This window comes from Perognathus longimembris, chromosome 17 (assembly GCF_023159225.1).
Source record: "Perognathus longimembris pacificus isolate PPM17 chromosome 17, ASM2315922v1, whole genome shotgun sequence".
Taxonomy (NCBI): Eukaryota; Metazoa; Chordata; class Mammalia; order Rodentia; family Heteromyidae; genus Perognathus; species Perognathus longimembris.
The window spans coordinates 3659946-3676178 of NC_063177.1; the positions used below are offsets into that span (position 1 = coordinate 3659946).

Here is a 16233-nt window from a genome sequence, read left to right on the forward strand (position 1 = left end):
GGTTTATGTTTACAGTTAGCGCTTAGAATAGGAGTAAGTTTAGGAGTAGGTTTAAGTTTAGGGTTCGGGCTAGGGTTAAGGCTAAGATTAGGGTTAGTGTTATGGTACAGTGTAGGGCAATGTTTAGGGATAGGGCTCAGTCTTGGCTTAGGGTTAGATTTTGGCCTAGGCTTAGGGCTGGTTTTAGGCCTAGGTTTACATCTAGGTTTATTGCTAGGGTGAAGACCCGGGTTTTGTCTAGATTTAGGGTTATGATTATGACTTTGGCTAGGTCTTTGACTAGGTTCAGGATTAATATTAGGATTAGGGTTAGGTCTAAGTTTAGTGTTTGGGCTATGGTTCGGAACTGTGCGGGGTTAGGGTTCAGTTAGTCCTGGATTTAGGGCTAGTTTTAGTTAAGGGTTTGGGCCTAGTTTAGGGTTTGTGTAGAGCTTGTTTTAGTGCTAGGGGTATGTTTAGGCTTCACTTTAGGGCTATTGTTAGGCTTACTGTTTGGGCTATGTCTAGGGCTATGACTAGGGCTTGGTGTAGGGTCCAGTTATGGCTAGGATTAGGTTTACAGCTAGGGTTATGCTTAGGTCTAAGCTTAGTGTTAGGGCTTGGTGTAGGGTTAGGGTTAATATTATGGCTAGGATTTGGCCTAGGATTAGGGTTTGGGTTATGTTTCGGGTTTGGCTTAGCCTTATTTTTAGGGTTATGGTTTGGGTTATGGTTGGGGTTATGGTTAGGGTTTAGGGTTAGTGTTAGAATTAAAACTAGGATTGGGGTTAGCCCTAGTCGTAGAGCTAGGGTTAGGATTAGTCTTAGGGCTAGATCTACTGTTAGGGTTAGGGTTAAGCCTAGGTTTACCATTTGGGCTAGGGCTATGGTTTGCGGTAGCACTGTCCCTGGCCTACCCTGCTCAAGACTAGCACCCTGCCACTTGAAACACATCACCTCTCCTGCATGATTTCCCTATATGTGGTTCTGGGGAATCAAACCCTGGGCTTCATTTATAGGAGTCAAGCACTTTTTCCACTTTCCCCCATCTCTAGCCTGTTACCTGTTATCTTTAAGACGATAAGGAGAAAGTGCCTGAAGATGGGCAGCTTGTCTCCTCTCCCAGGATTCTGATCTTTGAGCCCTCTGTTTCTGGAGCCCAACAAGATTGGGAAGTGATTGCTGCAAGATAGAGTTGTTCTGACAAGAGAGTAAAGTTTCGGGACGCTGAGTGTCCAGCACTTAGTGAATTCTCAGGCCCCGCAGAAGCTGCTTTTCAGTTGCTAGGAAGACCAAGCTCGTGTGTACACCTATGTAGGTGTATTTCACACCTACAATTTCACATGTGCAATTACTTGTTGTAAGGCTCACCCAGGAGTGCCCCCACTACCTGCCTGGTTATGTATTCACCTGGTTACCTGGGTAACTGGCACACCTGGAGGCAATTACCTCCCCCTTCCCTGAGGTCACATCCTAATCCACCTGGCCACACCCTCCTGCCCCTGCCCTAAATAGGGCAGGGCTAGATGAGGGTTGCCCTTTCTCTCTGGCCACACATCATCTCAGCCACAGGCCAGCAGTTTGGGGATAAACTTTCTCTCCTGCCTGAATACTGTCTGGCATTCTCCTTTATCTGCTACCTACTTTAATAACTCTTAAACCTGATGGGTTATTCACTTGTAATACACATTTACAAAGGTGAGCATTCATGTATTCATGATAGAATTTCTGTGCCCATGCCTGACAGACATCTTGAGCCCTGCATCCATCCTCTACCCCCTTCTAGTGATGTGGGCACCAGTTGTCAATCAACTTTCTTTCTCTTTCCTTTCTTCCTTCTTCTCTTCTTTCCTTCCTTCCTTCCATCCATCCTTCCTTCCTTCCTTCCTTCCATCCTTCCTTCCTTCCTTCCTTCCTTCCTTCCTTCCTTCCTTCTGAAGTGCCAGACTTTGAAGTCAGGTCCCACTTTACCACGTGAACCCCACTTTACCACGTGAACCCCACTTTACCACATAAACCTGAGATAAGCAGGCCCTGTGAGCAAACCCAGGACAAGCTTATTAGGTCCCCGTCGGTCAAGAACACTAACCACTGGGAATGCTTAACTCTAACCGCCCCCAGAGTGCCTTGAGCCCTGAGCCAATCAGATTTGTACCTGTGTCCTAATCTTGCTTGAACACCTGATTATTGTAACTTTGTTCTTTGCCTTTATAAGCCCTGTGTAACCACAGCTCTGGGCTCCCTCCTAGCCTCTGCTGTGTCGGTGGGTAGGACGAGGTCCGAGTTGCAGCTCGCTTAAATAAAGTCTTGCCTTGCTTTTGCATTTCGGAATGTCTGAGTCTCGGTGGTCTTCTTGGTGGTGGTTTCGCGACTTGGCACAACACTTCCTTTTTTGTAAGTTGTGTGGCTTGAACTCTGGGCCTGAGTGCTGTCCTTGAGCTCTTATTCTCAAGGCTAGCACTCTGCCATGCCATTTGAGCCACAGCACCACTTCTGCTTTTCTGGTGGTTAACTGGAGAAAAGAGAATCATGGACTTTCCTGCCCAGGTTGGCTTTGAACTATGATCGAGATCTCGGCCTCCTGAGTAGCTAGGATTACAGGCGTGAGCCAGTGGTGCCGAACCTGTCAATCAACTTTCTGGGGCTGAGACAACATACCTAAAATAACAATTTAAAGGAAGAAAGATTTGTTTTGGATCCTGAATTAAAATTCTACAGCTTGTTCAGGTTGATTTGGGGACTGAGACAAGGTAGTGCAGAGAGATCAAGGACAATGTGAGTGTCAAGGGCACCTCCCAGTGACCTATTTATTCCTAGACCCCCCCCCCACAACATTTCCACCACATTTGTGTTACAGGGTTAGAAATGTTACAGGGTTTGAGGGAGGGGATTTCCCCATTCCTCCAAGAGTCCACCACTCAGAGACAGTTTCAAGCAAAAAGATGGATTTATTGGGGAAGCAAAATCTAATTGACCCACCAGGGATGCAGCACAGACTCAGAAGCTGAACTGCAACAGTGAAAAGCAGGCTGACTGACCAGAAACACAGGAAAGACTCGGGAGCTGCCACCATGACCCCAAGCAGTCCTCAAATTGGGGTTTATAAAGGAAAAAGCCTAGCACAGATGTAGGGGGTTGACGCAGGGGGTAGAGCAAGCAACAAACAATTTAAGCAAGCCATTTACAGAAATATAATTTGGGCATCAGCTTGACCTAATCTACTCCCCCCAACATTTCCTACCATGTTTCCCTAATCAAGATGGAGTCAGCTCTGCTCCCTACAACATTTGTAAACAGATGGATCCATTTCATGAGGTCAGAGACCTCATGACCCAATCATCCCTCTAATGCCCTATCTAGGGGTGAGATGTAGCTCGTTAGATGATTCTTTCTTAGAAAAAAAAATTAACCAAAAGGAGGAAAGGAAAGAAGAAAACTAGAAAGACCCCCCCACACGCACACACCTCAGAATACTGATACACTGGATATCAACCCTTCAACACATGAGCTCGTGGGGACAGTTTGGATTACCCCCTAACCCCAGGTACAACTGCTTTGCAGAGAGAAGGGGAATGGTTTGGAAGATGATAAAAAGTAATGGGCTAACACATGGCAGGTGGCATGTATCCCATCATGGTGCTTCTGGTTCCCATAGTGCCTTGGGCTCCTGCTCAAATGCTTCTTCTTCCCTAATGCCATGAGCGCCACTCGACCAATGAAAAGAGACAGGGCAGCACATGCGTACACATACATCAAGCAATCAGCACAATGCCTAAGGCAGAAGATCTGGGAAGACTAGCTAGAAACTGCCCTCCTAGAAGACTCCATTGCATTCCTGTAATATCCACTATGGATGGAGGGTTTTGCCACTTTCTTTGATGGCTTTCCCTTTACCTTCGAATAAACTTACTTTTGTCTGTTTTATACACTTTCCTGCCTTTTTATTAATCAAGTTTAGATAAATTAATCCTTTTTCCTAGATAGTATCACTTTGGTCTTATCTTTAGCCAATCATTAATTCATTCAATGAGCACACATGCATGTTTGATTCTAGATAGAGTCATGCTCCTCATAATGATATTTTGGTTGTCGATGGAGTGCTAATGGATGGTAAATCTTTCGGTTCGTATCCCTGAGTGGCCTAGCCTCCCCTGAGGACGTTCAGTGACATTCTCACATTGATAAAGTTGGTGATTTTTTTTTTCAGTACTAGGGCTTGAGTTTAGGGCAACACTAGTTCAGTTATTGCTCTACCACCAGCTCAACTGTTGGCTGGTTAATTCCAGATATAGTCTCACAAACTTTTATGCTAGGCTGGATTTGAACCTCAGTCCTCCAGATCTCATTGTTCTAAGTAGCAAGGATTACAGGCCTGAGCCACCAGCGCCTGTTTCATGTCTTATCTTTAAGCAATGAATGCTGGTGCTGTACAAAAATCTTTGGTAACCTATACAAGTTCCAAGACTCATTGTCCCTCCAAAATCTCAGAAAGCTGATATCTTAAGGGCAAGAAGGAAAATGTGGGGCTGGGAATATGGCCTAGTTGCAAGAATGCTTGCCTCATATACATGAAGCCCTGGGTTCGATTCCCCAACACCACATATATAGAAAATGGCCAGAAGTGGCACTATGGCTCAAGTGGCAGAGTGCTAGCCTTGAGCAAAAAGAAGCCAGGGACAGTGCTCAGGCCCTGAGTTCATGGCCCAGGACTAGGGGAAAAAAAGAAAGGAAAATGTAGCCCCAGGCATATAGCAAAAATATTATATAGGAATGAAACATTGTTAAAAGTTTGGGACTTTGACCTATTTCCTTTAAGCACAAAGTGATCCAGCTTTACACTCTAGAAATCAGATGACTCCAGATTTTCTGGCCACAGTGTTTTGTTTTTCAGGCATGAGTCATCTAGAAAGAAATCATGTAGCTTACCAAACCTGGCGCAGCACTCTTGGGTCCCTGTGTGGATTCTCAAACTGAACTTTCTGTTGTTATTGGTGGTTATGGGGCTTGAACTCAGGATCTGGGTGCTGTCTCTGAGCCTTTTTTTCCCCACTCAAGGCTAATGTTCTTTGAGCCACAGCACCACTTCTGGTTTTCTGGTGATTAATTGGAAACAAGAGTCTCATGGACTTTCCTGCCTGGGGCTGGCTTTGAACCGTGATCCTCAGATCTCAGCCTCCTGAGTAGCTAGGATTACAGGTGGAAGCCACCATCATTGGTGTATAGTTGTGAGCTTTAGTTTTCCATAGTTGGGGTAGGGAAGGAGAGAGTTATGCATGCATTGAACGCTCTCAGTCACAGGTGTGGCCCAACCATCCATCTTCTCAGTCCTTATTTGGGATGGCTTCCTGGAGTAATTGTTGCTGCTGCTTCTACAGAGGTGCAGCTGTTCCTTTATTTTGGGGTTGGGGACAGCTTCCTCCTTCTCCTTGCAAACATGACACCTGCAAGTCCTGCCTGCATGGATGCCAAGGTGATTAACAGGTGAATCCCATCCAGGAAGGATTCAACTCAACCTTGTGTAGTATTTCTAAGTGAGGATACTCAGTCAGTCCCAAGGATGTGTTGGTGGAAGTGAAGATGTGTTTCACACAACTTTAAACTTGTGCCCCTTCCTGAGATACGCTGTTGGTATGAAGGCCAGCAAAACAAGTCATGCAGCTTAAGTTGATCGGTTTTGTAAATAAAGTTTTATTGGAAAGTATCTATGTCCTTTGTTTATATATGCAAGACAGTTGCTTTGGCTCTGCAGGAACAAAGTTTGAGTGGCTTTGACAGATGGCGTAGCCCACAAAGCAAGAACTCATCACTAAAATGGATGATACAAAAATTGTCTAATGCCCCCGGTCCATGCTGTGAATCAATATCTAAAATAAATCTCATAATGATCTTATATAGCAAAAGTCTGCTGCGTTTTTTCTACATTTTTTTACTAGTCCTGGGGCTTGAACTCGGGCCTGGGTGGTGTCCCTGAGTCTCTTTGTGCTCATGACTAATGCTCTACCACTTGAGCCACAGTGCCACTTCTGGATTTTTCTGAGAAGTTTATTGGAGATAAGTGGCTCACGGATTTTCCTGACCAGTCTGGCTTCAAACCACAATCCTCAGATCTCAGCCTCCTGCATAGTTAGGATTACAAGCATGAGCCACTAGTGTCTAGCCTCTATTGCATTCTTATTTGTGTGAAAGTTATCTTTGTGTTATCAGGAACAGCACACATGTTAGACACTGGTGTGTGTGTGTGTGTGTGTGTGTGTGTGTGTGTGTGTGTGTGTGTTTAAATTATTTGTAGTAGTAGGATTTGAACTTGTGCTTGCTAGGCAGGTGCTCTTGAGCCACACCTTCAGCTCTTCTGTGATACATTTTTTTAATTGTAGTGTGAGTTAAAGAGGAGGAAAGATTGGGAGGAAAGGAGAGAAGGGAGAAAGAAGGAAAAAGGAAGGAAGGAAAGGAGGGAGGGAGGGAAGGAAGGAGGGAGAAGGAGGAGGAGAGGAAGGAAGGAAGGAAGGAAGAAAGGAAGGAAGGAAGGAAAGAAGGGAAGAAGAAAGAGAGGGATGGAGGAAGGGAAGCAGGGAGGGAGGAATGAAAGGAAGGAAGGAAGAAGGATGTGAGAAGAATAAGAGAAAAGCTGGTTGCACTGGGCTCCTGCTCTGGGGCTGGCAGCTCTGCCCTGACACCTCCCAACCCTATTTCATCTTTTGGGCCTCGGCATTATATCCAGTTAGGAGCCCAGCAAATATTTGCTGTAATATCATGAAGGACTTGCCCAGTATCCCTGTGCCTGTGCTTCCATGACTAACCTCAGCAGACTGGATGGCTTTACCACTGGCACTTTATTTCCTCACAGTTCTGGGGGCTGGACATCCAAGATCGAGGTGTTGGCAGGGCTAGTTGCTCCTGAGGCCTTTCTTCCTGGCCTTGACTCTCTCTTGCTGTGTCCACCCATGTCTTCTCCTCTGTGCACCCACCCCTGGACCCTCTCTGTATGCCCTCACTTCTCCTGATAAGCACACCGGACAGTGTGGTTGTTAAGGCCCTATCACCAAAGACAGAAGGCCCAATCCACAGGAGGTGTATCCTCTCATGGTAATGGAGCATAGACCAAACCCCATTGATACACTGTACCTTCTGTGCATATAGCTATGGTAATGTTTCTAAACCAGGCACAGTAAGAAACAAAAAAACAGCCACTGATAATAAAACAAGACATATAACAATATAGTCAAACAAGTTATATGAAACAGGGTAGACACTGGTGGCTCACACCTGTAATCATAGCTATTCAGGAGGCTGAGATCTGAGGATTAAGAGTCAAAGCCTACCCAGGCAGACACACCTGAGAAACACTTATAATGAATTAACCAGCAAAAGGCTCGAAGTGGAGGCATGGTTCAAGTGATAGAGCACCAGCCTTCCCTGGGCAAAGATGAGTGAAAGGCTAGAGTTCAAACTTTAGTGCTGTCACAAAAGAAAGAAAAGGTAAGTTGTGTAAAAATAGATGCAGTGTTTATTTATGGAGTTTTCCATGTGATCTTCTCAGTTAGCCAGGGCCACCTGAAATGGGAAAGCAAAATGAAAGAGTGGGGCAATGGCATGCAGGTTGGATGAAGGGGGTGGGGTGGGTCACCCTGTTCCTTCCTCTCCCTGTGCCCTCAGCTTTCCCATCTGCTATCCTGCATACCAGGAGGGAGCAGCTTAGATTCTTTCCTTGTCTTCCTGTGATTCCAGCTTGTGCCACTGAACTAGAGTGTGAAGCGAGGGGTGGGTCACTCAGACTGGCCATCGAGAGTGGCTTTGAGACACTTCTCTCTTCAGTGACTGAAGCATCCTTGCTGTGAGCTCTGGAGCAGCGGAGTCACACAGGACAGGCCCCACATCCTCAGGGAAATGTGGTCCAGGTATTTCCTATCACCTGCCTCCTGTAGGGCTCTACATGGAGTGCGATGTGCACCTGTGGACACCAGAGGGAGCCAGAGCTCTGGGTCTCCGGGGTTGCAGAGATGTTTATGGCCAGCTATTTTGAAAGCTTACTCTTAGCATTTGGATGCTAACAAGAAAAGGGCACTATTAAAAATAAAAGGATATTATAAAGCTGATGCAGAGAGTGGTTACAGCTACCTGAATCTGGTAAAGAGTGCATTTCTTTTTGGACAATGTTACTACTTCCCCTGCTCTCTCCTAGTTTTTCCCTCCCACCCCCACCCAAAGTTGTACAGTTCACATTTTCCACATAGTAAGTTCCACTGCTGCATTTATTTACCCTTTCTCCCTCCATTTCTGCACTCCTTACCCTCCCAAAGACAGATAACTGAACAAACAAGACAAAAAGAAGTGAAAACAAAAACAACAAAGAAAAAAAAAACCCTCTTGTTTCCATCTCCTGGAGTTCATTTCAATAAATACAATTTTATAGGGTCAGGGACATAGTGCCTTTGTGTTCCTCAGTGGTACTATTTTTACCTTCCAAACTGCTCACAGACTGGCTGGAAGAGACTGAAAAAATATGAGCCATAACATTCTCTATCAATAGCTAATGAAAACTCAAAACACATCACTGTTACTTCCAGTGTGCCATTCATGTCTGTGTTTTTACCTGTATCTGCCATCTAGTCATCCAACCATCTGTTTCCCCCTTTTCATTGTTATTATAAAGGGGATGTACCAAGGGGTAGCACATTTCTTTTGGGACAGTGTCACTCCTTCCCTCTTCCCTCCCCATTTTCCCTTCCCTCCCCTCCCCACAGGTTGCACCGTTCATGTGTTCATGTTCATTTTCAGCAGTGTCCATTGAGTGCCGTGGCCACATTGCAACCACCTCTTTCGCATGCATTTCAAAGAGAGCGAGGCATGTTTTTGAGGTAATTTCCTCTTTGGGGGCCTTACTTCCTCCACTCAAGCAGCTGGTTGGGGCTATCTTAGATGTCTCAGGAGAGGATGAAGTGGATAGCCCCGAATTCTTCCAAAAGCTAAGCCAGGAGGGGAGGAGGGGAAGAGAGAAAGCAGAAAGAAGGAAAATGGGATTTTTCCCAGTTTGGGGGAAGAGGGTGAAAGAAAGGCAGATAGTGCTGAAATGGAGGAGCGTGTGTTCATTTCCTTGGTGGAGACCGCAGAAGGAGACAGGATCCCTGGGGGGCATGGCTACCGTGCACTGGGGCAGCAAGGACCTAGGACACCCCACCCAGCCGATGGGGGTCCCAATGGCTGAGGATCAGGCAGAACCTTGCTTTTCCCTGATAATCATTGACTTTGTGTGCACCTCACAGCTGTGGCTGACTGTGCCCCCTATGTTTATACCCCAAAGCCCTCTGTGGACTCGAATATGGTGAGTTAAAGCTCTCCAGAGAAACAGAACCCACAGCATGGAGCTAACTAGATATCCACATTACAGAACTGGCTTACCAGGGCTGGGAATATGGCCTAGTGGCAAGAGTGCTTGCTTCGTATACATGAAGCCCTGGGTTTGATTCCTCAGCACCACATATATAGAAAATGGCCAGAAGTGGTGCTGTGGCTTAAGTGGTAGAGTGCTAGCCTTGAGCAAAAAGAAGCCATGGACAGTGCTCAGGCCCTGAGTTCAAGCCCCAGGACTGCCCCCCCCCCAAAAAAAAAGGTTGGAGAACTGGCTCACCATTACAGAAGCCAGCAAGCCCAAGCCCCGGCTGAGGCCCAGCAGGCTGAAGACTTGGGAAGTTCCAGTTCAGACTCAGGCCATTCATGGATGAACTCTTTTCTCTGGGAAATTCAGCCTTCCCCTTCCCCACCAAGTGCTTTAACTGATTGATCAAGGCTCATCCACATGACAAAAGGTCTTCTGTCTGACTCAGGAAATTCCCTCACAGAAGTTGGGTACAGGTGATGTAAGGGCTAACCTGAGAACCTGAGTGACTAAATACAGTAAGTTTTAGTGTTAAAATTACAACAGCTTCTAAACCCTGGTGATGACTCCATGCTAGAGGGCTGCACCCCCACCCATGAGACTAGTTTCTTGTAGTTTGACATTTAAAAATATAGGGGCTGGGGATATAGCCTAGTGGCAAGAGTGCCTGCCTCGGATACACGAGGCCCTAGGTTCGATTCCCCAGCACCACATAGACAGAAAACGGCCAGAAGCGGCGCTGTGGCTCAAGTGGCAGAGTGCTAGCCTTGAGCGGGAAGAAGCCAGGGACAGTGCTCAGGCCCCGAGTCCAAGGCCCAGGACTGGCCAAAAAAAAAAAAAAAAGAAAAAAAAAAAGAAAAATATAGGGAGCCCTTGTTCCCCTCTGTACCTAGGTAGCAACCGTAGTAACAGACAGTAAAAAAAAAAAAATGACCATAGTCATAGACTATAGAAATAACCATAGTAGTAGTAGAAATGCCATGGTAATTGTTGGGTTGGTTTACTTATGATTGAGTACTGGATTGTTCTGGCCCACTCAAGCTTGCTTAGTGGTAATGGGAAAACATGGTAGCAACTGTTAAAATAAAGTTGGTACTAGGGCAGCCTGACCACAAAATTCTGCTTCTATAAAGGGCTTGCTTAACCCATTTGTGACTTGCTCTACTCCGTGCATTTACCCGCTGCATCAGGGCTAAGTGACCATCTGCCGTCAGTTTCTGGTGCCGAGGCCAGTTCCTGATATCAAAGCCACAATAGGTAACTGAAAGGGTAGATAGCCAATCAGGAAAACCCACACTGGAATTTCCCTAGTGTGAGCCAATGGTGTTAAAGGGCAGCTGTTGGTATTGCAGTTTGCAGTTACTTTGCTTTAAAAGTAGTCTGTGAGATTAGGGAAGGGTCGCTCCCCAAAGGGAAGGCCCTGGTCCCAGCTGGTCAGCTAATGATCTCGATGCTTGACTCGAAATAAACTTTGTTATACTTTTGCATTTGGTCAGCTTTGCTCCTTTGATCATGGACCCTATCATTTGGGGGCTGCGTCTGGGATCAAACAATGAGGACTGAGTCGGCATCTGAGTAGCAGGAAAAAGCCTCCGGAGGTAAGCTGTGTAGCAGTGTTGTCCTTTTGTTAAGTTGTGTTGGTCTTTTCTTAAACTGTGTTTTTCTGTCTGATCTATCTGTTTCTGTTCTGTATCTGAGGACGTCCAGGGGAGCTCCGGGTATGGCAGGCCCAATCTGTTTCTGTTCTGTATCTGAGGAGCTCCAGGTGTGGCCCACTAGGGAGAAACTGGGCTCAGTACAGCTCCCTGGGCTGGAGTAGATGCGGGGACAGCCCATCCCTCCAGCAGAAGACCAAACAAGAAGGACTGGAAGTCCTCTTGAGCGGTTGTTGGGGGAATTTTTGAGTGTGTTGCACATAGTGTCAATTTTATTTATTGTCTAGGAAAGGGCTTCTGTAGAGACCTAGCCTATGTAAAACATTTGATTTGATTTCTCATGCATGATGGGACAGGCCCGGGGGGGAGTCCACGCATGGTAGAAAAAGAGTTAGCTGGCACAGAGGCAATTCATCAAGCCCCAAGGAATAGGATGGGTATATGCCCATTCTGTAGGAATGGAGGCTTTTCTTTGTCCTGTATCTTTTCCTTACAGGTGGACATAACCTGATGGTAAAATAGTTGATGTGATGATGCAATTGAAATCTAAAACTGCCTTTTGGGAGGTTTTAAAAAACTTTGTTTAAAGTTTTCAAAAGAGAGTTAAAAGTTTATCTGTATAATGTAATTTGATTTTTCTGCTATGTAACAATTTGGATGCATCTTAAAAAAGACAAAGATGCTAAGTCTGGGTTCTTGTGTTTGTAATTCTGGCACTTGTAATTCTTACATTAAGGAAAAACTGTCATTTGAGTTCAGAGTGTTCTAGGCAGTAACTCAGACTGAAGAAAAAAAAAAGGCCCTTTTTAAATGAGCCACCCTGAGGCAATGGACTGTGACTAGTGCCTCTAGATTTCAGAGTTCTTCAAAAACAATTGAAAGCTAAAGTGTAAATGTTAAAACAGAGGTTAGTAAAAGACTTTAGAGATCAAAAATGGATTTCTAGATATGAGATTTGAAAATAAAGTTTTCCTAAATGTTTGCTTTAAATTAGACAAAAGAAATAATTAAGGCTGACAAAATGATTGTTTAATTGCTATTCCAGTTTGCCTTGCAGGTTTTATAACAGTTTCCAGGTAGGACTACAGTAAGGGACAGATGATTCTTACAAGTTTATCAAATGTAACTTTGGCTCTTACTAAGTTCCAGGTAAAAGCACGCTTAAAAGCTACTTCTGTTTGGACCGGACCACCTTGTTGCTTTTAATTGGAGTAAAGTGGCCTTTTGTAAGACTCATGGATCTGAAAACTGTGGTTCGAAGCCAGCCCAGGCAGAGAAAGGTCCCTGTAAGAGTCTCCATCTCTAATCAGCCAGCAGAGTGCTGGGAACAGGGTTGTGTGGAGCTCAAAGTGGCAGAGTGCTAGCCTTGAGCTGAAGAGCTGAGGGACATCACTCAGGCCCTGAGTCCAAGACCAGCAAATGACCAAGAGAAATGCCAAAGGTGCATTTACCTCAGCATAAAAGAGGTAACAAACAGTACAATAAATGTGCCCAAGGCCTAACGTATGAAACTGTAACCCTCTGTACATCATTTTGACAATAAATTTAAAAATAAATAAATAAAAAGTTACTCCTGGGACAAAGTGATGGAGCATCCAGAGACAGTAAGCCACTGCTTGGATGGCAGAGATGATGTCAGATCCTAGAGTCATGTGTGCTTGGCCCTTTAAAAGTTAATCAGAGCTGGGAGGTCCTAGAAGAATAAGTTTGTAAGCATGCCTTTCTAATACTCATGTCTCTCTACTGGGCAGGAACTTGCCAGTTATCTGTGATAGTGGGTAGTAAAGCTAAGATTGTCAAATAGGGAGATAGTTTAAAATCCCAACTCACTGCATCTGCTCAAAGCCCTAACTGTCAGTGAAAATTCTGAGTTGGCTTATCTGTTCAGTAAAGGAAGCTTGTGGACCTGAGATCATGTCCTTATTGAGACCTATCTAAGGCCTACAAAGGTAATTTAGGCATTGTTAGGCTATCAGAAATCAGTTTCCCCAGCCAGTCAGGAAAATGCTTTTGCAAACTAAAATGTTAAAAGGCTACACTGCTGTAGCCCAAAAAAGTCTGTATAGTTGTTAAAGTTAAATGTAATTCCAAGTTTGGAATAAAGTTCTTAGTAACATATGATCCTGCAGCCCCTTGGTAAAGTAGGCTAAGGGTATAGGTTACTGGCTAGGTAAGGTCAACGCCCCTGAGCCAGCCTGAAGAAGTTACAGAAGATGGATGATCTTTACCCATCAGCTCTCCTTTAAGGTCGAGGGACCAGAGTTACTTTTAAAAGATGAGGCAAACAGGACGTAAGATATCACAAGAAATGTACACACTGCCCTACTATGTAACTGTACCCTTTTTGCACAACACCTTGTAAAAAAATTGTGTTCAATTAATAAACAAATAAAAAATATGACACTTAAAAAAAAGAAAAGATGAGGCAGGACAAAGTAGGGATCCCCCTTCTTCCCCTGCTGTACTCCCACTTCAACCCTCCCTTCTCACATAAGCCTCACGCACTAAACATCCTCTTCACCACTGAAGAAAAAGACCAGATTCTCAGGGAAGCCAAGAAGCTGGTCCAGGGACACAATGGCAAGCCATCAGAGGACCCCCTAGAGATAGAGGAAGCCCTTCTTCCCTTGTGGGATCCACACTGGGAACTGAATTTGTTAGGAGGTAGGGAGCGGCTAAAGGTTTATCGCCAGGCTCTTCTGGGGGGTCTCCGAGCCAACAGAAAGTGCCCAATCAATTTGTCTAAGGTAGGGGAAGTTATACAGGCAATGGATGAGTCTCTGGCAACCTTTTTAGAAAGGCTGCTTAGTGCTTACCGTACTTATACTCCCATAGATTTAGAGGCTGAGGAATAAAGCAATTAATGTAGCATTTGTCAGACAAGCAGCTTGAGACATTATTACCAGCCGGTGCATGCCATGCCAGAGGACAAATGTGGCTGGCGGAGTAGCCGTTGTTATGCCTAGATTTCTGGTCCCCAAAGACCACCAAGGAGCCAATACCAATGCAAACGCACAAGAGTCTTTATTGCAAGCTCAAGCCTGGACTCCCAACCTTCACTGACGCAGCAGATCTGGATTGAGAGTCCTGACCCTCAGATAGACAGGGTTTTTATTGTGATTACAACAGGGGCAGAATATTTCCAACTTGGCAGATACTTGATTGAATGGCATTTAGCGAGCAAGTCTTGTCCTATTTCTATTGGCTATCTACCCTTTCAGTTATCTATTTTGGCTTTGATTTAGGGAACTGGCCTCGATATCAGGAATTGACAACAGGTGGTAATGTAGCACTGATGCAGGTGGTTACTGCAGGGGGTAGAGCAAGTCACAAATGGGTTAAGCAAGCTGTTTATAGAAGCAGAATATTGCGGTCAGGCTGCCCTAGTACCAACTTTATTTTAACAATTGCAACCATGTTTTCCCATTACCACTAAGCAAGCTTGAGCAAGCTAAAACAATCCAGTACTCAGTCATAAGTAAACCAACCTGACAGTTACCATGGTGTTTCTACTACTATTATGGTTATGTATATGATCATTTTTTTTTTACTGTCTGTTACCATGGTTGTTACCAAGGTACAGAGGGAAACAAGGACTCCCTACATTTTTAAATGTCAAACTACAAGAAACTAGTCTCACGGATGGGGGTACAGCCCTCTAGCATGGAATCATCACCAGGGTTTAGAAGCTGTTATAATTTTAACACTAAAACTTATATTTAGTTACTCGGGTTCTCAGGTCAGCCCTAACACCACCAAGGGAAAAAGGGAAAGGGGAACGGTGCCAGGAGCCTATTGGGAGGTAGACTTTACTGAGGTAAAAACAGGCAAGTTTGGATATAAGTATCTGCTAGCTTTTGTCCACGCTTTTTCAGGATGGACAGAAGCTTTCCCAACCAAGTGGGAAACCACACAGACAGTAGCAAAGAAGCTGCTAGAGGAGATAATTCCCAGGTTTGGACTCCCAGTAGCCATAGGCTCAGATAATGGCCCCTTTTTCATCACTCAGTTAACACAGCTATTAGGTAAGTCATTGGGGATTAACTGGAAATTACATTGTATCTATCACCCCCAAAGTTCAGGGCAGGTAGCGAGGATGAATAGGATTCTAAAAGAGACCTTAACCAAATTAACCATTGAGACTGATAAAAACTGGACATCCCTCTTACCATTCACCCTTCTACGGGTACACTGTGCACCATACTTTAAGGGCATCACACGTTATGAGATATTGTTCGGGAGGCCCTAAGCTTGGTTCTGAAGCAATTGCTAAATTGTCTAACCAACCTTTGCTAAAAGGCATCCAGGAAAATACTAGGAGATTTCACTAGTTAGGCCTTAGGGTAAGCTTCTTTAACTAGTCTATGCAGAAAGTTGCAGGCAACCCAGCAGGAGGTGTGACATTCTATTGGAGCCATTAGGAGATACTGCTGCCTACTGCTGCCACATTCCCTGCCCATCCCATTTGGGTTAAGATCAAAGATGGCCTGACAGTCATCTGGAAGAATCTACATCTTCATCCTGAGCACCCCTACCATGCTAAAAGTGGATGGGACTCCATCACATGCGGCAGATTCATGCTTGAAGGCTGCTTTAGATCTGCTGAAACTAAGATTTGGGGAGGACAACCTTCCCACTTCTGAGTTGACAGGAGTTGACGAGCTCTATTAAGAAAATTGGATAAATCACTTCTGGCAGGCTAGAGAGTAACTCCCAGGTGATACCTGGAGTGGGAGGTGTGTTCAGGTATATTGGGGCATGTCCAGATGGATTGGGATGTGACCTCAGAGGGGAGGGAGGTAACTGCCTCCAGGTGTGCCAGTTACCTAGGTAACTGGATGGAGAGCCCACCACTTCTGCAAAACCCCACCTCCAAATAGTGCCTCCTTGGGACCGGTCCTCACAAGTTTGCGGGTACCCACCACATCCATAAGTCCAACTCAGCTCTGTGCTGGAACACTGTCCACTACAAAAGAAGAGGCTCTAAAAACCCCTGAAACTCAAGGAGCTTAATAAAAACTGCAGCGGCTGCAATTCACCCAGCACTGTGTCTGGGAGTCTGCTCAGCGCTCTTCAGATCTTATCTCATTTGAAGCCGGGGCTCCTTCCAGCCAGACACAGCCTACTCTGCCCAGCGTGCCTCCCCAGCCCTTAAGCCAGGAAATCGGGCACATTCTGGGCCAAGGAGGATGGCGCCCACACTTCACAGATGGGAGCATTTGTCTG

General features: G+C 45.3%; 1 long non-coding RNA gene across 1 annotated transcript; it reads left to right on the forward strand.

Annotated features, from left to right (window-relative positions):
• Nucleotides 1-5351: 5351 nt before the first annotated feature.
• Nucleotides 5352-11510, forward strand: LOC125366072. Its single transcript, XR_007213780.1, has 3 exons — nucleotides 5352-5364; nucleotides 7461-7462; nucleotides 11377-11510. It is a non-coding gene; the product is annotated as an uncharacterized LOC125366072 (long non-coding RNA).
• Nucleotides 11511-16233: the final 4723 nt, after the last annotated feature.